Below are 654 nucleotides of genomic sequence, written 5' to 3'. Positions count from 1 at the left end.
ATCACGGTTTGTACAGGTTTGTATGCGCGTGGATGTCTGTGTATGTGTTTGAGGGTGATTTTATGTACACATGGCACTTGCTTTCAAGAAATTGTTATAGAAATCCAAGTTCTATCATAATCGATGTACAAGTGTATATGTGTATGTTTGTTTGGGCTTGTTTGTGTTTCTGTATATGGTATTTGATATAAAAAAGTTCAAATATCCGTGTTCAGTCTCAGCATCCTGGGTGTGTAGCCCTAGCTGTTGAAAGGTTAATAGTTTTCCTTTTATGACCTATAAAGAACTCTCAGTGGTAGGGAGCAAGAACATTTCCACCAAAGTCTGACATACTTAAACAGCAGACACTATTTCAGCCACGTTGTAGCAGCATCACTTATATAAGCGTATATATAACTCATCTATATACTAGAAGTTACAGAAATTGACTATGGCTTTATCCATTCTATATATAAATTCACAATAAGATACACATAAACAAAGGACACACAGCGAAACACAATTAGAGGCATTGACATGATGGCAGATATATGAAAGAAAACATCTAAATTTGTACCATCTGTTGCAGTGTCTTCGCGCTGTTTTCCTGGTTATCAGTCTAGCTTCGCTTCTGGAGAAATCGAGGGAAAGGGTTACATGACGAAAAGTGGATAT

The sequence above is a fragment of the Penaeus monodon genome, chromosome 20, assembly GCF_015228065.2.
Source record: "Penaeus monodon isolate SGIC_2016 chromosome 20, NSTDA_Pmon_1, whole genome shotgun sequence".
Taxonomy (NCBI): domain Eukaryota; kingdom Metazoa; phylum Arthropoda; class Malacostraca; order Decapoda; family Penaeidae; genus Penaeus; species Penaeus monodon.
Note: the sequence above shows the minus strand (reverse complement) of the source record.